At 34.4% G+C, this 25,671-nt stretch overlaps 1 long non-coding RNA gene across 1 annotated transcript in view; it reads left to right on the forward strand.

Moving 5' to 3' along the window:
- LOC110261440 overlaps positions 3,119-25,671 on the forward strand; it is a 107,266-nt gene continuing 84,713 nt past the window's right edge. Inside the window, exon 1 of the long non-coding RNA XR_002345520.1 lies at positions 3,119-3,291. This is a non-coding gene — a long non-coding RNA (uncharacterized LOC110261440). The remainder of the gene's footprint in view (positions 3,292-25,671) is intronic.

The following is a 25,671-nucleotide window of genomic DNA, read 5'->3' on the forward strand; positions in this document are numbered from 1 at the left end:
ATTAGAAATATGCCCAGGTTTTTTTTTTAATATTTATATTCAATTTTACTTTTTTCCTACATTTTTGTTGATTTAATTGCTTTTATAAATGTGCATATTGATGTTTCAAAATCAAAACTATGCGAAAGTCACAAAGAAGTGTCATTCATTCCTCATTCCTTTCTCCTTATTTACAAATCAATCTCTGTTGGTAAACAATTTATTACCTTTCTAGGTTTCATTTGCAAAAATGAGGACTGTATATGTATAAACAAACCTACATACATAAATATTTCCTTTTATTTCTGACATAAAAAGCATGCTTCCTCTTCCTTTTCAAACTTGGCAAAATATCCTGGAAAATCACAAAAATTAATTATTTATATACATCACTCTTTTTTGTAAAGCTTCATAATATAACACTGTCTTAAGTATGGGATTCAGGTTATCTATGGTGTTTTTTAACGAAAAATAATGTCACAATAAATGAACTTGTACACATGTATTTTTATATTATGGATGATGTGTCTATGTGGGAAAATTCTTTGAAGTGAGGTTACCCTTCCATTGAACCACTTTGCATTCCTACTGCTCATGTGTAATACAGTCTATTGAACCATATACGTTGTATTTCCTCTCCAGCAAGTGAGAGATGGTATAGCAGTATAAGTTAAATTTGCATTTAAGTTATCATGAGTGGGTTTTCTTTTTTTGGTCAATTGTAATTGTCTTTACAGCTTACACTCAGTATATCAACAAATCCTATTAGATCTACAAATTTATTCCAAATCTAACTTCTTAGCATCTCTGCTGCTAATATCTTTAATCCAAAATGTCATACAATCTCACTTAGTTTGTTGCAATTGCCACCCAACTGAATTCTTACTTCCATCTTTTCATCATTATACACCACTATAAGACATACAATGTATTCTCAACAAAGCAAACAAAATGATCTTTTCAAATTTTAGCAAATTATGTAACTCTGATGGTTTCTCATCTCACAAGAAATAAGAGCCAATATTCTTCCCCGAGGCCTTAAAATAATCTCTGACCTCATTTCCCATGCTTACCTCTTTGCTCCAGGCAGATTGCTTTTCTTCTGCTTAGAGCACACCAGGCCTGCTCTCTCCTTAGGGCTCTACACTGATGACTTCTCCAACTGGGATACTTTCATCTCAGACAGTAAGGTGCCTGACAGCTCACCAGCTATCTTTGCTCTAAGGCTCTGTCCTGATGAGGCTTGATTATCCTATTTCAATTATCCCTCGCACACCTAGCTCCCCTCTTTTATCATCTGTCTCCCCCCATAGGGCATGGAAAGTCTAGGAGGGCAGAGAGTGCCTCATTCTACCTAGTATTTGTTGCATAACTAAAAGTAAATATATTACTAGGATTGTGGGCTTCATTTCATTTATTTATTTATTTAATCCAATGACCAGGGTAATACTAGGATCACAGATGACATCTACTGATTACTCAAAGACAGAAAAGAAAGAATATTTGAGGATACTGTTTCATACACTATTAATGTTTACACAAATACTGACTAAACGCCCCCTCCTCCCTGTAAAAGCAAGTTCCTTGTGGCTAATACTGATGAAAATGCCACTTTCATTTTAAGCAAAAAATTATATGTATATATATTTAACACATTTATTTTGAAGTTCATTTCATTGTCACACAACTGGATTTTGAATTATGTTGAATTGATAGTGTGGTTAAGCATATTTGGGGGGTATTGTTTTTGTACTTTTTAGATCTGTGGTATTTTCTAACACCACCAACCAATCCTCTGATTCTCCAGACACGAACTGGATGACCATCCAGTTTGGTTCTGTCACTAACCACCTGGAGTCAGCACAGACCCCACTGGTTCAGCGCTCAGTTCCACAAGGCAGTTCCCCACTTCACAGGTCAATTACAAGTCTGGACCACCAGCTCTAAAGGAGGGTTTCCACTCTCTGCCTCAGAACAGCTCACAAAACTCAGGAAAACAGCTCACAAAACTCAGGAAAACATTTGTCTATATTTACTAGTTTATTTTAAGGAATATTAAAAAGGAAACAAATAAACAGCCAGATAAAGAGGTTCTCAGAGAACCCCAGGCAGTGGAGCTTCTGTCCCTGTAGAGGCAGGGTGCCCCTCTGTCCTAGCAGGTGGACACCAAAGTTTATCAAAATCTAGCTTAATCTCCAGCATTCCTTCCTTCTGCAGAGGTCTGAGTGGGGCTGAAAAGTTCCAACTCTAACATGATCGGATTTTTCTAAAGACCAGATACATCCTGAAGCTATCTGGGGGCCCACACTAAGTAGCCTAAGTGCACACATATGCAAAAAAGAGTTCATTATGAGTAAAAAAACACATTCATATCACTTAGGTGGTTTAGCATCTTTGTTCCTGGCACCCTGGGGAAAAAAAAAAAGTTTATTTCCTATTATGCTCCTTTTTCAAATATCATATGTTTCAATAGATTTGCAACCAATATCATTTGGAGGAGGAGTATATCAGCACTTTACCACATAGCTGGAAATTCCTCCCATTAGTAACTTTTAATTTTTTCCCCCAAATATTTAGCCGACATTATTTATTGGGTAAGCACTCCTAGTACTGACCCTTTCAAGTGGGGACCCAACAAAGCTCCTCCTGCCCAGTGTCATTTGAACCAATAGAAAGAGACTGAGTTCAGTTCAGAAGCAAAGGAAAAGTTTTCTTTTTCTTTTCTCTTTTATTTTCCTGCCCCTCAGCCTCCGAACCTCCCCTACCTCCCTCTTTTTTGGCCTCCCCGCTGCACCTGGAGGTCCCAGGCCAGGATGAGAGCCAAGCTGCAGTTACAGCTAACCTACTGCCAGGCTGGGGATTGAACCTATGTCCCAGTGCTCCAAAGATGCCACCAATCCCATTGCACCACAGCGGGAACTCCTTTTCCTTCTTTGGTCAAAGAATGGAGAGGCATGAGCTCCCAGCCTAGAGCACAGTTCTCCACACAGGTGGGTGGGCGGGGCTGCTTTATAGGGATCTCAGCAGCAGGAGGGGGCGGAGTTCTTGCCGGCTACACAGCTGTGCAGCTCCTGGCTCCAGATTGCAGTGCATGCGCGGTGCAGCGTCTCTGAACTGGGCTCGCTGCCGCCATCTTGAATCGAGTGAGATTTGCAGCGTTTTTGCACACTGCCAGCCCCTCCGAGCTGAGCTGAGGTGTCTGCACAGCCTTTACCCCTAGGAACTCTGGTGTAAAGTGCTGGTGAAAGGCCTCTGCATGCGGTGCCCTGTGAGCGCATGAAACTGGACTGAACACAAAGGAGAAAAAAAAAGGTTAGACTTTATTACCCAGATTCTATTTTTATTTCCCAGGAAATTTAATGAGCTTTGTGGGCCACACTCCCTCCCCATTTATTCATTTGTCGTTTTGTATAGTTCTGTTACTGGATTTTTAGAGTCTGGTTTAATTAATATGTTTGTTGGTTTGGGAAAAGAACACCCTTTAATTGCTGTCATTTAAGGTTATATATTGATACCTAGTCATTTACACTTGACCTGTCTGTTCAAAATTTTTGGCTACTTTCAGGAGTTCCCATTGTGGCTCAGCGGGTTACCAACCTGACCGGTATCCATGAGGATGTGGGTTCAATCCCTGGCTTCACTCAGTGGGTTAAGGATCTGGCGTTACCGTGAGCTGTGGTGTCCCTAGTTGCTGTGGCTGTGGTGTAGGATTCAACTCCTAGCCTGGGAACTTCCATATGTGGCAGGCACGGCCCTAAAAAAAAAAATTGGCTACTTTCATAAATTTACACTTTAAATAGACTTTTTCCCCCCAAACATCAATAAGGACGTTTAGGATTTTGATAACAGCTTTAAATATATGGGAGGAACTGACAGCTTTACAGTGTTGAACCTTCATTACCATAAACATGATTTATTACTTTAAGTCCTTCTTAAAAATATCATAAAGTGCTATTTATTACCTTGTATCTTCCTGAGAAGTTTTATTTTTTTCTCTTTTAATGGCTCTTATGGATTTCCTAAATTTTTACTGTTTGTTCTTTACTTAACTGCTCCAAACTTGCTTGATCCTGCAAATGGATCCTTCTCACCTTCCATCCATTTAGAGAAATAGTTGTTACTGGCCCATACTAAACTCAAAAAAGGCAAAGTCTGTTGTGTCTCTGATGCCTAGTCCTGTGGTTATTACTGCATAAATGTTATGAATGAATTGCTACATGATAAGTAAATGAAAGAGGCTAGAGAGCCCATCATTTAAATTATGCCCTAGATTTGACAGGTAAAGCTATAAACACATGCAATCAACATATAAGGCAGACATTTCCTTCCCCATATTTTAAGGAAAGGATTGAATTTAGCTAGTGTCTCTTGGTAGAATAGGGAAGTCTCAAAGATTTTTGTTCTGAGTTGAGAATTAAGTTCTGTATGTTGGGCAACTGTAGTCAAAGCTTCTAAAAATCTGTATGTGTGTTTGTGTCTGAGTATATGTATGAAAATCTTAATATATAGTAAAAAATATTTTTTTTTTTTTTTTGGTCTTTTTATACACTTACCCACAGCCTGGAAGTTCCCAGGCTAGGGGTCGAATCAGAGCGGCAGTTGCTGGCCTACACCACAGCAATGCTGTATCCGAGCGACGTCTGAAACCTACACCACAGCTCACGGCAATACTGGATCCTTAACCCATTGATCAAGGCCAGGGTTCAAACCCACATCCTCATGGGTACTAGTCAGGTTCGTTAACCACTGAGCCACAACAGGAACTCCTAAAACATATTACTTCTATTGATTACTATAAAGTGTAGAGGTGGTTATAGGTATGATAAGAACATTTTAAAGTATAGAAAATGGTAAATGATACGTGCATAAAATTTAGATTTTGCAATTAATAAATACTCAAAATACGAAAACATTTTCTACATTAGCTAAAAACAGATTTGGGCATTTATTGAGTAGAGTATAGAATACAATTGCAATTCTAAGAAGGGAAATTAAATAATGAGTTTAGTCCTTTAAATCCAGGGAAAATAAAACAATTATTGATTTAAAAATTTAATTCAAAATCAACTCTTTTTCTAAAGAACCAAAAGCTTAGTATTGGAGTCACCTGAGAAATTGAGAAATTGTAGTCATGAAAAAGAACTGTGTTCCTGCTAACAACCTTCAGATCCCTTAATAAATAATATGAGAACAAAATTAATCTGTTATTATAATAGCAAACACATGCACACATGTAGAACTTCCCCCATTCTTGGATCCGGTTTTGTTTTGTTTTTTTTTTTTATAAACTGTAATATTTCCCATCAATTTATTATTTATCATCAGCTGATAGACATTTTCAATGGGGCCTATCTAGGGGTAATTTTTAAAAACTCGTTAGGTAATTCCAGTGAACATTCAGGGTTTGAGATACTTTGAACTAGGATAGAATATACAAACGTGAGGCATAGTCTGGAAAATTCTGAAGGTGGTAAAAAGCCTCTTCTCAATTTCGCTAAAAAGCTCATATATCATGCACAAATGATAAGCTGTCTCTATAATCCTTCCCAAAGGCAGCTCACTCAACAGCAACCATGTAATTGGGAAAAAGTGCACTGATTTGAACTACTCAGTCAACAAATATTTATTGAAAGCTTGCTCTATTCCAGATACTACTTTTGTCAATGGGACTTTTGTGGAGAAAAGATAAGGATGCTTGTCTTCAGCGAATACATTGTCTGTAAGAGAAGGCAGACAGTGAAGCTTTCAATGACAAAATGTTACTAGGTTCTTAGTCCTCACAGATTTGATAAAAAAGAATATAGTCATTTTAACATTCAGTCTGTCTTAAGAACTTTAAAACTTAGAAGGAGTGCAATGCTTTGATGAAATAAGTGAGATCTCCGTCATATGTGAAAAAGATAAGAGCAAGAGAAACTTTTTCTCTTGTTTCTGGCTTAAGTCCACAAAACAAATCTCTTCTTTTAAATGTTTTAAGAGTGACTGAGTAGCTGATTAGTAGGATTGGTGTGAAGGAATTGAGCATTTGTGGCTTAGCACCTTCCTTTCCCTTTTAGGATTTTACCCTCTTAGTGTATATTCTGTGTCCTGCTACAGCTTCCACTTGGAAAGAATCACCTAAGTCAGAGCCCTTTTTATGGGCACATTTTTCTCTCAGTCCTTTTTATAAGCACTCACAAGCTGTTAAGGCAGTGAGTCTATATTCTGTAGACCTAAAGTCTGCTTTACTCATGGTATCAGGGGCCTAGAACAAGGTGACAAATATTAGAACACTTGATGATGAGTTTCTACCCTACCCTTGGTTTCCACTCCAGCTTTACCAGTAATAAAACTGGCAGTGTGATTTTTGAAAATAATGTTGGATTCTTAGGTTTCTTTATTAGGATGATGGTGGCCAGGGAGGGGCAAAATTATGATTAATTACTATCCTTAAAAGCTCATCAGTAAGAAAAATTTAAATAGCCATGAAAGGACTAAGAAAAGAAAAATAAATGGAACAAGAATTAATCAATATTTCTGCTGAAAGGTCTAAAATACCAAATGGTCTGATATCAGATGATTAGTCCCAATTCCTTACATACAAATATCCCTAGAGTGTAAAAGGACAATCATTAAAGAACCAATATTTCAGAATATCACTGAAAAAAAAAATAGTCATCTTCTTATATCCTATTTTTATTCACTGAGAAAAAATCTACTCTATAAATCTGTCACCTAATCAGACTTTTCTAAAAGGAAAGAAATGCAATTTTACATGGGAGAGGGTTTTTTTTTTAAATTATTATTTTAAAACTTTTTTTGTAGCTTGTTCTGAATTATAGAGGAGGCCACAGAATCCATTTTTGGATAAGACTGCACTTTATTGGTGTTTGAGAGTAGAGGGGGAAATGGACTCCAAGAGTTGTGCAAAAGCAAAGCAGTAATAGCTAAGTCATTTGTTGTTGTGTTATTGTTAAGTCTTGATGTGCTGGAGGTCTTTTTGCATAAACAGAAAAAAAAATGGAGACAAATATATAGTAAGCATTCATTTGGCTACTGCACAGAATTAACTAATCATTTTGTAGTGTTTTCTTTGTAAAATGAAGCAACATTAATAATACGGTTGACCCCAATTTATGCTGGTCCTAATTCCCTTTATTTCCTTCCAGTCTAAGATTTCAAAATTTCCTTCCATGCTTGTCATTATTATTAGATATAGTTGTATGTCATTAAAACTATGAGTATCTTTTTGTTAATTTGATATAAATACTATTATATTACATGCATGGTTCAGCAACTTGCTTTTACCACTTTTTCCCCTTAATCTTGTCAATATGAAGAGATTTTCCAAATATATTGTGCACTTATTTAATATTTTAATATATTTACATTTATTTATATGCCTATTAAGAGATTTTTAGGTTGTTTCCAGCCTAAAAAGTTGTATCTCATTTTCAATGTTTATTTTTACAATCCTTAAAGAAGATTTCTGGTAAATATAAAAAAAATGTTTTCTGAGATGAATAACTGATTAGCCAGCTAGTGAGAGAGAGAGCTAGGTTATATATTTATGTATTTATATATATTTTCAATTATATTAGGCTTTTCCCAACATTCTCAAGAATGGTGAAAGTGAAAGTTTATGCAAATCCTTGCTATTTCACATCTTGTTCAACATTTGATATTTTAATGGATTATTAACACTGACCAGTGTAACGGATATGCAATGTATTTGTTTCCTTAATTTTCTTTTCTTTCTTCTTCTTTTTTTTCGCCACCCAGTGACATATGGAGTTCTTGGCCAGGGATCAAATCCAAGCCACAGTTGCAACCTATGCCTCAGCTATGGCATTGATGTATCCTTTAACTCACTGTGCCAGGGATTAAACATGTGTCCTGGTGCTGCAGAGACACTGCTGATCCTGTTGTACCACAATTAATTCCTGTAATTTTATTTTCTGTTTACTAGTGAGTTGAACATGTTTTCATAAGTTAATTGGCCACCTGAATTTGCTCATCCGTGACTTTTTATTTTTTCTGCTAATATTTTATGATTTTTGTTTTTTTATTATTAATTTATAAGATTTTTTTCCTTGAAATATGTCTTTTTTAAAAAACCTATGATGTAATTGTATTCATGCAGTTTGCTTCTTAATCTTTTAACTCTATATCATCTTATGGTATATCTTATGTACTAGACTATTTAATTTTGATCTAGTCAAATGTATTCATCTGTTTATCCTTTTGCCTTTGTGATGTGTGCCTTTATCCTCTTATGTAAGAAATGTTTTTATATTGAAGTCATGAAAATACTTCTGCATTTTCTTCTTAGTTCCTTGTAGTCAGGCCCCATATTCTAGGTTTTAAGGTCATTTAAAATTTTTACTTACAAAAACATATTTTTAGAATCCATTTATATTTTTTCCACAGATGAACAGCTAATAATTTGCCAACAATTCAGTTAGTAGTTAAAGCACTTTATCCAGTGATTTTTTTCACCATTATAATTTTTGTGTATGATACATAAAAGACATGAATCTGTTTCTGGGTTCTCTGCTTCATATATTAATCTATTTGTCTCTTTCTACATCCATATCAGACTGTTTAGTAATTTTGGCTTTGCTATACATGCTGACATTTGTATCATTAATTTTCTGCCTGAGCTGTTCATTAGATTTTTGTTTTTCAGATTTTTAGTTATATCTCTTTGCAATTTGGGAAATTGTAGCCCAGTTATTAAAAATTTATTTGTCAACCTCAAAAAAATCCGGAGTTCCTGTCGTGATGCAGTGGTTAACAAATCCAACTAGGGACCATGAGCTTGCAGGTTTGATCCCTGGCCTTGCTCAGTGGGTTGGGGATCTGGTGTTGCAGTGAGCTGTGGTGTAGGTTGCAGACGTGGCCTGGATCCTGTGTTGCTGTGGCTCTGGCATACGCTGGCAGCTACAGCTCCGATTCGACCCCTAGCCTGGGAACCTCCATATGCCAGCAGGAGCGGCCCTAGAAAAAGGCAAAAAGAGAAAAAAAAAAATCCTGTTAGGATTTCATAAGAATTATATTGAATTTATATGTTAATATGATGATAATATTTTAGGATATTAATTCTTTCCACTCATGAATAAGTACTAATAACTCTCAGTATTCATAAATTGAAAGATTCAGCATTAAGTGATGTTAACTCTAATAAAATTAATCCTTAAATTGAGAGCAGTATCTATCAAATAACCAGACTAGGGGTGGGGGATTCTGTGAAGTGACTCTGAAATTTATATGTGAATATAAAAAAAACAAAGAAAGCAAAGGCAGATTTTTCAAAGAAAAAGAAAAAATAGGGGATAGATTTTATCAGATAAAAAGATGTATTATAGCACTGAATTTTTTTAAGACAGTGCAATTTTAGTGTAAGTAATATCAAACAGACCAGTGCAATAGAATAGAGCCATATAGATGTATGGTCTCCTGATTTATGAAAGAGAACACACTGAAGTAAAGCCAAAATAATAACATTTTCTAAATATTACAGGACCAATTTGAATCCACAGTGGGTAAATGAGAATAATATTGACTCCTATTTTATATCACATATTATAATCTATTCCTAAAAAAAATTGGGGAAAATTTTTAAAATTTTCCATGAACTTGAGCTAGAGAAATAAGTATTAAAATAATGTAAAAGCAAGAGTCATAAGGAAAAAAATAAAAATTTATATATTGTTTATATAAAATAATTATTTTATGGAAAGACAAAATTAAGTGAAAAGATGAGCTGTATAGTTGAAGTATATATATTCTTATATATATATAAATTCTTATAAAGCTATAAGGGGGAAAAATGAAATGAAGAACTGGAGAAAGTAATTGAGCTCTTAAAGAATGGGAATATCCAAATGTTCACTACAAATATAAAAAAAAGCTCTAACTCATTGATCATTAGAGAAAATACATTCAAAGTATAGTACTACTCTATACCAATCAAAATCAATTAAAAATATAGATGAGATATATTAATAACAATGTGGAGTTTCTAGACTCGCCTGCAGATATTTCACTGCAAAAGTATTTTCCAGTGTATAGTAAAGCTACCTGTGAAGTAGTTAGTCTAGTTCTACCCCTAAACTAGTTGTGTGTATATTTACCAAAAGTCACGTGCCAAGGAGTTCTGGTCATGGCTCAGCAGAAACGAATCTGACTAGCATCCATGAGGATAACAAGCCTAACTGAGTGGGTTAAGGATCCAGCATTGCCACTAACTGTGGTATAGGTTGCAGATGTGGCTTGAATTGCACGTTGCTGTGGTGTAGCCCAGCAGCTACAGCTCCAATTCGACCCCTAGCCATTCACAAAAATCACCCCAAATTCCATCCATGAATAAATTTTGACACAGTCAAATAATGGAATAATATATATCATGAGGATGCGTAAACAACTGAAGTCAGTAACATGGATGAATCGCAAAAGCAATATTCAGTAAAGGAAGTTACTAAAAAGGAGTACATATTGCATGATTCTGTAAAGTTTAAGAACAGAGAAAAAGCTTCCGTGACTTCAGGAACCAAAAGAGTGATTATCCTTGTGGTGGAGAACCTAGATATACTGGAATGAGAAATGAGAGATGTGTCTTAGTTGCTAGAAATGCCTGTTTCTTGTTCTAGGTGCTTTTTACACAGGTGTGTTCACTTCGTGAATATTTTTTGCAATCTTTTTAGACCTTCACACTTCTCGATATGTGATTGTCAGAAGACAGTTCATCAATTATGTTAACAAGAATACTCTACTAAAATGATTTTTTTACTTACTGATGACCTAAAAATGCAAAAGGAGGAATCACACTGAAGAATCTCAGTAGCAGTAATTAAAAGTAGCCCTCTCCCTTCTATGACTAAAACACAAAGGGAAGTCATTGGCATTTTTAAATCATGAAAAATTGAAAGAATGATCTCAAAGTACAAAAATCAGACCTCTGGGAAGAGAATATTGCTCTGTAATTGGATAAGGGGCCTGTGGAGCTGGGACCCAAACACCAGAGATGGAAACACCCCATGGTTGGTGCTGGTGTCTTTGAAGGACACAATCCAACTGGCTCTTTAAATATTGCAAAAATTGCTAAGAGTTGACACAGGAAAAACATTGCAGTGGTAGAATCATTGTGTGAGGAAATGGACAGGAATAGAACACTGAGGGAAGCAAACAAGAGGGAGCAAGTCTCTTCTTCCTCCTGCACATCTGCAGTCTCCCTCTGGTAGTCCTACTGGCAGAGCTAACAAGGAACTGGGAAAGCAAAAATGGGGTTTCAGCATCTCTGCCACAGCATCACTAATCCGAGTACAGACTAATGAGTTTAAAGTAGGAGTCAACAGCTTGATAACTGGCAAAATATAATACTTCAACAAAAAAAATCCTCCTACCAAAATGGAAAAGAGACATTATACAAGAATTAAAACAAATAATATGAGATTATTTTATTGTCATAATTTCTAGCTGAGACACAAGACTCAGAAGCTATAAAATAAAGAGCTTATACAGTCACACATCATTAATAAATTATGGATGCAGCAATCAATATAAGCAAGATTAAAATTTAAGCAATAAACTGAGAAAAAGCCACTCATTTGTCAAAGATCTAATTTTCTTAAAATATAAATGGCCTCTATGAATCATTGAAAAGACCAATGACCCTACAGAAAATATGTACAAATTATTCGAATATGCAGTTCCATAAAAAAGTAATACATATTTCTCTTGAATATGTGCACAACACCAAACTCATTTAAAATTAATGGTAAATAAAATCTAAAATTATACTAAAATTTTATCAGATTGTTAAAAGTTGACAAAATCCTATGTTGAAAAAATATATGGAGAAATAGCAATTATATATTCCTAGTGACAAATAATTGAAATATTTCTCTTTTTTTAATATTTCTAAAAATAGCAAATACTCAAGCCATTTGACCAACATTTCCTCTTCCAGGAGCTAATTGATAGAGATAATCAAATCTATGCAACATGCTGTATTTAAAAGTGATCCATCTTTTCAGTAAAAGAATAAAAATATATTAATGACTATTGAAGATATCATTATTGCTAATAAAAATGTATAAAAAACAACATATATATTATTCACTTTTTATTTTTAAAAAGAAACCATTTATTAATTTGCCTATATTTGTATAATATATCCCTTAAATTATATTCATAGAGTCCTGATAATAGCAGTTGCCTTTGAGGAGGATAAGTGGTTGGATTGGAGACAGGGTTAGAGATATTTCACTGCATACCTTCACACTGTATTAAAAATAAATAAGAATATTTTGCATTGATTATATCCATAGAGTGAAAATACTTTATCTCCTCACAAAGCACTTAATTGATCAGAGTCATTTGCTTTAATTTCTCCTCTCCAGGCTTTATTCAGAATTGGCAGAGTAAGAAAGATATGGAAAGTAGAAAGACATTATTCTTCAGAAACAAATATTAATGTCAAACCATTATACTATAAAGCAGTGATTCATGTAATTGCCCTCATTTGAAATAGTATAATACTTCTCCATGGGTAGATGTGACACATTTATCTTAATGGTAAATATTTATTAGATTTCGAGTATCTGAAGGTGTTATTAGTATATTGGTGCATTACATGCTATTGACATTGGTTCCACATTTTAATTTTTACTTGAAAATTTTAAGTATTGACACGCTTATGTACGTGAATAGTAATAATGATAATAATAGATAGAACAGTAGTAATTTGAAGCTCTTAAGATGTTTGTTGAGCTCTTAAAGGAATATTACATTTTTCAAGCCAGTTAGGTTTAACACAGCTAATATTCACATCTATAAACCACCTTTTTATTCTCTCATGATAAATAGAATTGTTATAATTAAGTTAATGATCAGATTTGCAGTTACTTCAACCATCTGTGAATAAGCCACAAACACAAAAATGAGCCCTTGGTAGAGAATTAACACATTTTGCTTCACAGAAGAGCCTCACATCAACTACTGCTTTCAAAGACTTGTGCATAAGAATAGTTAAAATAGCTATCACTCGATAAGTTCTTATCAAATGACAAACCATGCACCATGCACTTTATACACAAAGAACACTGTCTAGTAAATGACCTTGAGATCACTCTCTGGGTTGCCTGGTGAAGAGCTGGTTGGAAAAATTGGGTTTTCCTTCCCAGGATGAAAGGCTATTCTTGACCTCAGCTTTGAGGGAGAAGGGTCCCAGTTCTTCAGTATCTAGGGACTGCAGCTCTCCTAACCTTCCCTGAAGAGCTTCTCTCCAAGATTTTTGTTGCCATGTTTGTCTGTTTGTCACTAAGTCCCACAAATCCATTCCTCTGCTCTCTTCATTAAAAACAAAACCAAAACAACAGAGGAGAGGCTTTTCTTTGCTGAAGTCATCCTACAGAACTCCAGACTCTGTGTGGCCTGCTGTGCCCTAGAGCAAGCACATCTCTCCAAAGGATGCCAGGAGAACTTGCTCTACTGTATGAATTTCTGGTTCAAATACTGGTCTTTGCTCAGAAGCTCTTCCATAGCGCATTGTTTCCTTTAATCTCTCTTTTTGTTGTTGTTGACAGGCCCCTCTGTTTTTAGATTATGAAATATTTTATTCACTCTCAACCTTTTATTTTTTTTTTCTTTTGTCTTTTTAGGGCTGCACCTGTGGCATATGGAGGTTCCCAGGCTAGGGGTCTGATCAGAGCTATAGCTGTCGGCCTACACCACAGCCACAGCAATGCTGGATCTGAGCCACTTCTGTGACCTACACCACAGCTCACGGCAATGCCAGGTCCTCAACCCATGAGCAAGGCCAGGGATCGAACCCACAACCTCATGGTTGCTAGTAGTTTCCACTGCGACACGACGGGAACTCCCGTCTCCTTTAATTTCATAGAAAATTACATTATATATAACTATATAGTAGTTATTCTCATTGTACATGTGAGAAAAGTTAGCCTTATGAAAAATAATACATTATTCAAGATTGCATAGCCAGCTAATTATAGAGTCCATATTTGAATGGAGGTTTGTCAGACTTTTAAACCTTAAGCAGCTTGCATTGTGTTTCCATTGTTGTCATTTTTCTGTTAAAAATTGTCTGTAGATCAGTATTGAACCAGGTGATAAGGAGATCCTAAGACATTTAACAAAAATAAACATTTTTCTTTTTTTTTTTTTTTTTTGTCTTTTTGCTATTTCTTTGGGCCGCTCCCGCGGCATATGGAGGTTCCCAGGCTAGGGGTTGAATCGGAGCTGTAGCCACCGGCCTACGCCAGAGCCACAGCAACACAGGATCCGAGCCGCGTCTGCAACCTACACCACAGCTCAGGGCAACGCCGGATCGTTAACCCACTGAGCAAGGGCAGGGACCGAACCCGCAACCTCATGGTTCCCAGTCGGATTCGTTAACCACTGCGCCACGACGGGAACTCCAAATAAACATTTTTTAAATGGAAATATATATCTCACAGCTTTATTTCATGGTAGCTCTTTTAAATATATTTGTTTAATCATCATAAACTTTTCATTGAATACATTAAAAAGTTATTGTTGTCTTTTCCACAGATCCAGAGTATAATCAGAATCCTTTAGTAATGTCATTTTTCTCTCTGTGGACTGTCTAGGCATGTTTACCTTCTTTATTTTGTGTATTTAGTAAATTGTCCTCCCAGTACCATAGATTATTGCCTTCCTATATTCAATGTCAAGCTATTCTCCGGATTATGACGTCCAATATTATACTCCCAAATAAAGATTAAAGTTTCCCTGTCATCCACAAAAACAGCTTTCCATACATAATCCTCACCCATTCAGCCCTCACTTTCTCATCTCTTGAAACTCTACTCATCCTTGGCAGAAGTTAAACTAAACCCTTGAGTTAGAAATCTTGATAGTTTCGCATATGATTTTCCTGAATACTAAGAAAGTTTACAACATCATTGGTTCACCATAATTCTTGATCTTATAGATCAGTGGATTAGATCATTTAATCATAGAAAAGCAAACACAGTCATAAAATAATCCAATTCTTTTTTTCTTTTTGCTTTTTAGGGCCACACCTGTGGCATATGGAGGTTACCAGGCTACGGGTGTAATTGGAGCTATCACTGCCGGCCTATACCACAGCCACAGCAACACAGGATCTGAACTGCGTCTGTGACCTACACCACAGCTCATGGCAATGCCGGATGCTTAACCCACTGAGCAAGGCTAGTGCTCAAACCCGCAACCTCATTGTTCCTAGTTGGATTCATTTCCACTGCCCACAACGGGAATTCCAGTAATCCAAATTTTGTATCAAAAATCTTATGCATGTAGAATGTATTCTACTTTTAAGTATCACATTATCCTATCCTACGTTATGATACCAAAAACTGTAGCATACTATTTTACTTATGAGAACGCGTACACTATTTGCTACTTCCCCCATACATTAGGATTTCTTTCCAGTTTGTTGCCTGAGAAAACTCAGCTTTCTGCCTTCAAAATTATTAAGTTGAAAGAAAACAATTATTCTTATCACATGGGTTGTTATGTTGTATAGATATACACTCAATAACAAAAGATGATCTAGAAAGTTCTCTTGATAAATGATTTTAAAATTTCTGTTATATCATTTTAAATATAATTATATGAATCATCTCAAATTTCAATGCACTATTTTAAATCATCTACAATTTGCACATTGGTTTTTTTGTTACGTCAAAGTATAGGGTTTTTTTTCAATAAAACAACATTAGAAATATTGCCCAGTAAGAAAATGAGAGCATGGAGTATGAACATACAATACAGGATATTTCAAAAGGATTTGTTTCTGTCTACTATGCAAATAAGGTGTCTTGAAAACACTTAGGCATAGGAGACAACATTTCATCTAGACATAATTAAAATTAAAAATTTCTACTCTGCAAAGGACAAGGTAAAAAAATGAGAAGACAAACCACAGACTGGGGGAATATGTTTGCAAAAGACATGTCTGGCACAGGATTGTTATCCAGAGTATACAAAGAATTCTTAAAGCTCACCAATAGAAAACAAAAAAATAGGCCAAAGGCCTTAACAGATACTTCACCAAAGAAGATATACTGATGGCAAATAAATACATGAAAAGATTCTCTACATCATATGTCATCAGGGACGTGCAAATTAGAATAACAATGACATATCACTACACGTATGTTAGAATGACCAAAGAATATGGAGCAACAGAACTCTCATATGTTGCTAATGGAAATGCAAAATGATATACTTTTGTAACAGTTTGGATATACCTCACAAAACTAAACATATTCTTTCAGTAATCATATTCCCTGTTATTTACCCAAAGGAGTTGAAAATTATGTCCACGCAAAAACCAGCGTACAGTTATTTACAATCACTTTATTCATAACTGCCAAATTTTGGAAGCAACTAAGATCCTTCAGTAGGTGAATAGTTAAATAAACTCTGGTTGATCCAGACAATGGAATATTATTATTCAATGCTTAAAAAAAAAAAAAAAACTATCAAGCCATGAAAAGACATGGAAAGGAATTTGAATGCATGTTACTAAGTGAAAGAAGCCAATCTGAAAAGGCTGTAATATATTGTAAGATACCAACCACATGACATTCTGGAGAAGGCAAAGCTAGGGAAACAGTGAAAAGATCAGTGGTTGCCAGGGAGTGGGGATGGGGAGTAGAGATGAATAGGCAGAGCACAGAGGATTTGTGGGGTAGTGAAAATACTCTGCATAGTATCATAATGATGGATACATGTCATTATACATTTGTTTAAACCAATAGAATGCACAATACCAAGAATGAGTCCTAATGTAAACTATAGACTTTGAGTGATGACCATGTGTCAGTGTAGTTTCATCAATTGTAATAAACGTACCACTTTCCACCCATTAAAAATAATGATACAGATGTGTCTATTAATAATACATGGAATGATATTACTGCCATATTTTTTCTAAATAATTGTTGATGTAGGCCTTATATATGTTATATATTTTCTTAAGGAAATATACATATAGACAAAATTTGGAAGGTTATAATATATATCGAGACATAGAAGTACAAATTTATTTAGCATTTAAATTTGTGTTTAACAGTCTATTCCATTTCTTCTTGAAAAAACAAATATATTTTGTGTAATTAAGGTACGGGATTTTAGAGACAACATAATGAATCACACGTGGCAAAAATAAATTATTTTTAGTTAATTTTGGTAAATGTTAATGGTTTATTTTCATCTTTACTTGAGGCTCCCAAAGTTATTCATTGTATTGAACTTCAACCAGTTTGAATTCCATGATTGAAATTAAAGGTATTGATCTTGATATTTTATCTCTAACATTTTACTGATAAAATTATATGGAAATTACATTTCTTTTAAATTACAGGTGACAGGATACAAACATGAAACACATATACTCTTATTGGCTCATGTCATGTTAGTTCTCTGGATGTGGAGGTGCCCAGTTTCCTTCATGCAGAACTATTAATGCGTAAAAGTTCCCATATTTAAATTTTATTTCAAAGTACACCGATAATTAGTTAAATTATATGTGAAATGGTATAGTCGACATGTTTTAAACTATACGTTCAACTGGCACCTTGAAACACAAATATCTTTTTGTTTTCCTTTTAATTATCACAAGGGAAAAAAAGGTTTTGAGGCAGAAACATTTTACTATTTAGAGTGCTATAACCATCTCTTTCTTCAATATGAGTTCAGAAGCAATGCTAAACAAGAGAGGGAAACATTAAACAGCTGCCACTCCTACTTTTTCTCTTCAAAAACTTTTTTCTGTAAAAATTCAAATTGGTTCAGGAAAATAGAACAATGCTTCTCATAATTGTGCTTAAAGTGCAATCACTAGCTTTTAGAGTTGGATGGAGATACTGCTGAAATAATTTTCCTTTGGCATAGGAAAATCAATTTAAAAATAAGAATATCTTCACCATATAATATGAATAGCTAAATAATAGCATGTTTTATTTTATAAGGTATTACAGTCAGACTATTGGTTTTGACACACAGGTCATCTGAAGACAATCAAGGATAGGATTTTTTATTTTTCCATTGATATGAGAGTAGTGAGAAGAAAAATCTGACGATAGCTGCTGTATAACCCATTAAATTTTTTTATTAAAATTGTCAATATTTGTTTTCTTTTTTAGAGTTCATCTGAAGTATTTAGTTTGATTTATATCTGTTACTGATGGATATATGTTGGCATGTTACAGATTCACACAAATAAGACACAGCTGTTGATATAAATATAATCAATTAGGATAGATGGACATATTACCAAATAAATTACAACAGGGTGTGAGGTGCAGCAGCAGAAAGTTGAATGACTTCCATTGCTTTGGTTTTCTTTTATGTAACTGTGCAGTCTAGAAGTTTTCAAACTTTAACATGAACAACCTAGAACAACCTAGAGTGTTCACTATAATAGAAGTTGCTGAGATACCTTCAGAGTTTTTGAGCCCATAGGTCTAGAGTGAGGTCTGAGAATCTGCATTTGTTGCAAGTTTCCAGGTGATTCTGTTTGTGCTAGTGTGGGGCCATACTTTGAGAATTTGTTTTTGAATCTTTAAGGCAAGCATTTCTAATACATAATGCAATATATGTACTATATAATGGGAGTGCATCTACCTCTTTATAAAACAGCCTTAAAACATCTTTCCAGGAATTCCTGTTGTGGCTCAACAGGTTAAGAGCCAGACTAGTACCCATGAATATGTGCCTTTGATCCCTGGCCTCGCTCAGTCGGTTGAGGATCCGCCATTGCCATGAGCTTCGGAGTAGGTCACAGATGTGGCTGGGATCCAGTGTTGCTGTGGCATAGGCCAGCAGCTACAGCTCTGATTCAACCCCTAGCCAGGGAACTTCCATATGCCCCAGGTGCCGCATTAAAAAAATAAAACCAAAAAACAAACATCTTTCCAGAGTTCCCGCTCTGGTGCAGTGTGTTAAGAATCTGATTGCAATGGCTTGGGTTGCTGTGGGAGTATGGGTTAAAGGATCCAGTGTTGCCACAGCTGCAGCATGGCCACAATTGTGCCTCGTATTCAGTCCCTGGCCTGGGAACTTCTATATGCCATGGGTGTGGCTATAACAACAACAACAACAACAACAACAACATATTACTCAAACCTCCTTAATAAAGTAGAGCCTATAACTTCAAAAACACCCACAAAACTTTCCTTTTGCTTCTTTTTGTATTTTTTCTTTTTTAAAGAACAATGACACAAATGTTAAGGAAAAATTATATTTAACATCTGGTTAGGATGGAATATAGAAAACTATTCCAATTTTCCCACCTTCCTTTTTGTGATTTACACAAAAGCTTAGTGAACTTTATTCAAATTGATAGATTAAAAACTAATCTGATTTTGAATCAAGCAAGTTTTAATCAACTTCCATAATAATAACATCAATATTAGTAAATGCTGTTTTTCTTAGCTAAAATTAATTCTAATAGAAATAAAAGTAAATAAAATTATGTTATATATATATATATGTATATATATATATATACATATGTATATATATGCATTTTTTAGTCTTTTTAGGGCTGTACCCATGGCACATGGAGGTTTCCAGGCTAGGGGTCGAATCAAAGCTGTAGCTGCTGGCCTACACCACAACCACAGCAACGCCAGATCCAAGCCACATCTGTGACCTACGGCACAGCTTACAGCAATGCTGGATCCTTAACCCACTGAGCAAAGCCAGGGATCTAACCTGTGTCCTCATGGATACTAGTCAGATTTGTTTCTGCTGGGCCACGATGGGAACTCCTGTTACATATATTTAAAATTTCGCATTGTCAGTTTTTGAAATCATGAAGAGTTCAATGAACAATATACTTTGACAGTATAGGGTCAATAGAGTCTAAGACATGCTTTTTACAAAAAAACTTTTAATCTGCCTTATATTTGAACTAGTTACGCATTATAAACCTCTTTTGTAGTTGTACTCAGGCATCTTCTTGATTGCAAATAACAGAAATCCCCTTGTGGTCAACTGAAGCAAAAAAACACATGGGAAAATACAAGAGCTTTCAGTCTAAAAGGTGCAGGCAAGATAATAGCTCCCAACCGGTGGGCTTGGAAAGAGGTGATGCCATTGCTCTCAGACGCTAGGTCTGGCCGCCAGACCTTAACCTCTCCACAGCTGTGTCAGGAATCTCTGACTACCCACAACAGTTTAGCTTCACTCTTGAAGAATCCATGTCTTAGCGAAAAGATCCAGTTGCCCAAGCCCTGTCATATGTGAGCATGTAGATGCAACCGAGTGGCATCCAAGAGGGCGACCATTCTCTTGGTTTACTGTGGGGGAGGCAGTGCTGTACCATTCATGCATGTGTTTCCTTTCCTAACCAAGTGGGGTTTGGATGTCTCACAGCCCAACTATAACAGGGAAATGGAAAAAAACAAGCACATAAAAAACTGTTCCTGCTGTCTTTTCTTTCATATCTCATCACTCATGTTCCCCTTGGTAGCATAGCATTTGACAGTTCATTAAATTCATGGGGGAAAAAAACACACTTTACATATGATATCATTTGATTTCACACTTTGAAGAACAGAAATTTAGAAGAGGTATTATTGCCACTTTTTGAAGTATTAGAAAGTCAAACCTCAGAGAAGCTGTGTAACTTCTTCAAAAACACAGACAAAAAGTTTCAAACACAGCTAGCTAGGCATGACCTTTTGGCTTCTTTTCTATCATAACATCCTGGTAAAATGTTTGGTTGAAAAATTACTACATGTTTATTTCTTTTAGTAATGATACATCTGTTAGGATGCATTTGACTTCAAGTTATAGAAAATACAACTAGCACTGGCCTACAAATGTAAACATGTATTATATCACAGAAAAATGGGTCAAATGAAGGTTGCTCCAAGTTGGACAATATTCAGATTCAATGATATCAGACTTTTTTCTTTTCCAACATTCTTACCTTCTCATGGCAGCATCCTCATGCACAGTGCTCACAAAACAACCCCATCTACAGACGGGAAGTCACAGACTTGGCTTATAAGCCTCTTTAATGGAGAGAGCCTACCCTCAGCATGTTTCCCCTTAGCAACCTAACACCAATATGGTAGGGGGTGTTTAAGCCAATTGTTTTTGCTTAACAATGTTGAAATATAGCTTCTCCTTTGGAAAGAACTTCACATGATGTGTTGATTAGAAAGATAGCGCATCGTTTTTTTCATTGTGGCCTTTGTATTGCAGTTATTGTAAAATTGTTCAAGCCCATAGACAACTACAACATTATGACCACATGACTTAAAATTTTATCCTAGTCAGCTGCACAAGATCTTGACATAGGGGGAAAATTGTCTAATAATGAGTGAATGTATAAAAGTTTTTTGTCATATTAGACATGCTATCTAATCCTTTCTGAATTTTTTTGTTTTGTTTTTAATAGTGTGAGTACTCCCTGTCTGACATTTAAATTTATGGTTAGGAATGCTGGCAGTTGTTTGATATTGGGAATGATTCACTGTTGAAAGAAACTCCCCTAGTACTTTCAAATTTCTTGATTGATTTTATTGAACAGGACATTGAAATACTAAGTCAAATTGTTTTTCAAAGACTGTCCATTTGCAACTACCTATGTGTGAGAATCAGTTTGAGAGGTGAGAAGTGATGAGAGGAACAGAGATGGGAAATTTATTTATGTGTTTGTTTGAAAATATAAGAAAATTTGTTTATAATACAGAGATATAGAATTGTAAGTTCCAGTTATAAAATAAGCTTTATGAAATCCAATGCTAGACTACTTCTCATCTTCTACATCAAGATGAGAAAGGAAAGATTAGATACATTTTCTGTTTCGTTTACCTCAAGTGGAAAAGAAAAAAACTCTTATAAATGGAATGAAATTTTTCTAGAATTAAATTTGTCTTGTTTTTCTTTCATGCATACAAAATTTTCTCCCAAATCTTATTAATGAGAAGACATAAGATTGTTAAATGTAATAGTGTAACTATTTAAATATTTAAGCCGTGCATTTTTTAGAACGTATATTTATATATTTATCTATCAATTATATGTATATATTATAGTATATTAAACATGTTTAAGCTAACAAGTGATCACTCACATAGGCCATACTTTTTGTTGCTTTGTATACATGTATATGGATTTTTTTCTGTACTAAGAAAATTTTTAGTTTTCCTTTTTTCTCAATTACTGTGAGAAGTTGTTAAAAACTGCCATGTAATTGTGGATGTGTCAGTTTTTCATTGTAGTTCTATCATTTTTTTCTGCATTTAAATTTCAAAGTATTTGTGCTCTTACTATATCAAGAATTTAATTTTTTATTTAATGCATATTTTTCTGTTGTTCATATACACAGCTTTCATTTTGTCTTTTTTTCTACCCCTTTAGTGACAAATTTTCTTTGCTCTTAAATTGTGGTTTTGTCTTGTAAATAGAATTAATAAATTTTGTTTTCAATCAAACTGAAATGCATTAGCTTTCACATTTCTGACCTATTTAGATACCATTTCATTTTGTGCTTCCTTCCTTTTTTTTTTTTTTTTTTACTTTTTTCTTTTGACTTCTTTTTTCCTAACAATGTTCGTATCTGTTGGTTAAGCAGAATCATTTAAAATTTTTTTCTCTCATGTACACATAATTCATTATTTTAATAAGTATTTGCATACTTAAATTGTCCATACTTAATCATTATCTGTCTCTCACAAAACTAAGAAGTTTAGGGCATGGTATTCTTTTTTTGGCTGCACCTGTGGCATGTGGAAATTCTTGGATCAAACTTGAGCCACAGCACTGACCTGAGTCACTGCAGTGGCAATGCTGGAACCTTAACCTGCTGCATCAGAGAAGAACTCCTAATCTCAAATTATCTCATCCCCTTGTTTACATATATATATATTTAGTATTTTAGTTTTGCCTTGCTCTTTTTCATTTATACTTAATTTTACCATATAGTCATTATTATTACATGTTTATGAATTCTAAATTAAACAGTCTTCTCAAAGAGGTAATTTTATTATTCAATTTTAAGTAGCAAAGTCTTGTTTACATGTGCCTGTTTGTTTGCCAAGATTTTTACTCTCACTGCTTCTGGCACTTCGTTTCTTCTGGGATATCTCCCCTACTTTCTCAAATACATCCTTTAGTGATATTTTCAATAACAGCTGCATTTGTTTCCTGGAAAAGGTGTATATTTCATCTTCGGTTTTAAATAATCATTTAAATAAATACAGGGTTCTATGTTAAAATTTTTTTTTTCTCAGTGTTTTGCAGAGATCATAGTATCTTCTATTTTTTTTCCCATTGAATTTTTTTTTTTCCTGCATACTCTGCAGTTTAATTTTCCTGTATTTGAGATCAATTTTTAAGAAACTTTATCTCTGTGGTTCTGGAGTTGCAATATCTAGCCTGTCAGCTTTATGATTATTTGTAGAATTTAGGAATCTGAAAAATCTTTATTTATAAATATACTTTCTCATTTCCTCTGTTCTGTACTTCTGGAATTCCTCTTTATAATTTCTTGAGCCTTCTTATCTTATTCTTCTTGTCTTTATTTTTCTGCAAAGTCTTCTAGTAAACATCTTTTTATATATCCCAGTTCATCAGTTCTCTCTGCAGTTGTCTCAGAGCTGCTGTTTAATCCTTCTTCCCACTGAGTTTTCATTTCAACAATGCCATTTTTTATTTCTAGAACATCTATTTTGTTATTTTGTAAAATCACACATCTGGCTCTATAATGCATTGTTATTTTTGCATGTTTTTAATTTTATATTCATTATGAGAGACTATTATCTGAAGTTCTTTGGCACACAATCCTATGTTTGTGGTTCCTGTTGGTTCTCAGTCATTGAGGATGTCTTCTTTATATCTTATGTAAATTTAGCTAGGATACATACCTACAACAGAGCATTGATTCATTGAAATCTGCAGGGCTTGGGTTCAGGGTAGGCCTCTCTAAAGAAATCTCGCCTTTCTGTCTTTGGCACACACAACTGTAATAACAATTGTAAAATAAAAATTTTGCATGTTTTATAATATCCATTGCTAGATGACACAGGTAATTTAAACTTGAAACTTCAAATTTATCTGAGGGAAAGCTGATGGTTATGAATTCTCAAAGAGTCTTCTTTTTTTTCCTATTCAGAACTCACATAAACATCGTATATATTATTTTCATACATTGAGCCAAGGGAGAAAAATTTTACTTCTCTCATTTCATTGGTGGTGTAGCACTTTGATGATCAAAACTTTGTATTTTTTTTTTTTTTTTCAGTTCCATTTCCTACAGTTTGAATCACAGGGTTTCACACCTCACCTCTACCACGAATTGGCTTTAAAACACAGCCAAGAGGCAAAATTCATCATCTCCCTATGGGTGGCCACAGTATCAGTTTAACTGCTTGCCACATGTTTCTTCAGTTTTTAATTCTCTCTTTAATTGCTCTTGGCAATATCGCTTTTATTTTATTAAGAGCAAATGTGTATATCTAAAAGTACCTTTTTATAGTATATTCCATACATATCAGTTTTATGAGGAGGAAGTTTTCTCCCTTCTTAGTATGCTCATTTGCCATTCAAAGCATCAGTAATATAAACTGTACCATGTCAGTGGGAGGGCTAAGGCAAATAGTCAGCTATTCCTAATTGATGAGAAGGTATCTTCTGGCTTTCAATGAATCCATACAGTTCACTTTTCCTATACAATAGCTCAATTTTTTTTTTATTCCATTCTCATGTTGTCCAGACAGTAGTTTTTGCTAAATATCTTTATATATATATACATCTGAAAATAATGACAGTCTTTGAAAATATTACTGTCTTTGATTTTAGTAACAGTAACCATTATGAGATCAGATATTATGGAGAGTTTATATTTTTAAAAACAAATGCAACAGCTCATTTAACAGCGTGCTTTAAAATGCAATTATAAATCATTAAAACTGAACAGTAGTTGTGAGGGAAAATGAAAAATGTGCATTGTGTGATATGTTCTTTTTCCTCTCAATATTTACAAAATATTCATAGTTTTGGCAATTTTTAAATAAACTGTGAATTATCAGGAAATTTCTAGAAAGAATGCTTTGATTTCAAGGGAAAATTGTGATAACAAGAGCACGGCCATTGACTATATTGAAGGGTGATAATTAAAGTGATTTTTCAAAGCAAGTCATGAAAAAAAATTCAAATTCTGGAAGGTCAACATAAAGAGAATTTCTATTCCACATAAGAGGGAATATATTAGTCACAACAGTATTTTCTCAAAAAGCATTGTTTCTGTTGCCTATTTTTTAAGGAAAAAAAATGATGCCAGCAACTTTTAAAAATATTATTTCCCCTAAAGCTATTTAAGCAACCTAATTTTATCTGAAATATTATAGCTAATTTTACTCTGGAAAAAGAGACCCATTCTGAGCTAATTCTTTTAAAACTTTGAAATGTTATATAATTTAAAAATAAAATATTCCTAAAATCAACAAAAATTTTTCTTAGAAATTTGAACTTTCTCTGTTAAGTTACATTGTTGAGACATCTGTCTTTGTCCCAGTACAGATAAAAGACTTAAACAGAATTAAAAAAAATAATAACCCCAACATCTTTGTCTTAGAATTCTCTTGAAATCTGAAAATTCAGAAGGATCCATTATATATTGGCTATACTATAAGAAGTAAGTGTTACCAAGAACAGGAT

This window comes from Sus scrofa, chromosome 6 (genome assembly GCF_000003025.6).
Source record: "Sus scrofa isolate TJ Tabasco breed Duroc chromosome 6, Sscrofa11.1, whole genome shotgun sequence".
NCBI classification, from domain to species: Eukaryota; Metazoa; Chordata; class Mammalia; order Artiodactyla; family Suidae; genus Sus; species Sus scrofa.